Source organism: Frankliniella occidentalis, unplaced genomic scaffold (assembly GCF_000697945.3).
Source record: "Frankliniella occidentalis isolate FOCC.00 unplaced genomic scaffold, Focc_3.1 Scaffold30, whole genome shotgun sequence".
Lineage (NCBI taxonomy): Eukaryota > Metazoa > Arthropoda > Insecta > Thysanoptera > Thripidae > Frankliniella > Frankliniella occidentalis.
In genome coordinates this window covers 246546-247457 of record NW_026267160.1, presented here as the reverse complement: position 1 = coordinate 247457, position 912 = coordinate 246546, and the positions used below count along the sequence as shown (strand labels likewise).

The 912-nt window shown below is 49.6% G+C and overlaps 1 protein-coding gene across 1 annotated transcript in view; it reads right to left on the bottom strand.

The window, feature by feature from the left end:
• Positions 1–497, bottom strand: part of LOC113211004 (transcription factor hamlet-like) — a 156623-nt gene extending 156126 nt beyond the window's left edge. The window contains exon 1 of the mRNA XM_052265777.1: positions 252–497. The gene's annotated coding sequence lies outside the window, so the exon portion shown is untranslated. The remainder of the gene's footprint in view (positions 1–251) is intronic.
• Between the last annotated feature and the right edge of the window lie 415 nt (positions 498–912).

Here is a 912-nt window from a genome sequence, read left to right as displayed (position 1 = left end):
TTCACATCAAGAATTAGTCAAAGGTTTACATGCAAGAAACAACATCCTCTCCTAATAAAAACTAATTGCAAACTTGGCCTACAGTTATTGTTGCAATCCATGCAACTTGAACACGGACAGAATACTAGAACTTGGGTGGACTCTTTGCCAGGCACCTATCGATACAATGCATATGCGGTGACCAAATATATTTGTATATTCCAGTCCAGGCACTTTTCCTGGGGCAACGCATCAAGCAGAGGACTACTTACTAGTGAAATAATACAGGCTGTTGCAGACCAGGGATGAGGCGGACCTAACCTCAAACACTACCTCAGCTCCCGCCATTCGCACCCACGAACCACTACGATGATCCATGATATTCTCGAAATACATTATTGTGGGGATTTGCTACAATGTGAAAGCTCACATAATGCGCCTCACTCCGCAATACAGTTTAAAGACTGATGACAAAAATCTGACAGACAACTTTCACTGATGACGACGGCGCCATATTGCCAAAATGCAACTGTTTGTTTTCGACAGAAAGAAGGCGGGCAGAGAGTGCTGGGTGCGGAGGGAATGCCAAAAGTGGGGAAAGGGAGGGGGGATAGTTACGCGCCTTGTGTGTCGGGTGGGAAGAGCTGCTCATCGTCGCCGTCGTGCTTTCTCATACGCTCGACACGTCTCAACCCTTCACCAGCCACAAACCACAAAGCGTTCCGCCACCCATCGGGCCTAAAAGCACTGGTGCTCGCGTCGCGTCGCCGCCCTGCGACAATGTAGTACCTGACCGTAATGAAACGATATAATTGCTGCATATAAAGGGAGAATGGCAGAGAGCCTGCTAGAGCCCGGCTGCAGGGTCACGCGACGCTCGCGCGACCGTTCTGTTGCAAACTACTATACTTGGGGGAAAACGGGGGTGGGCGG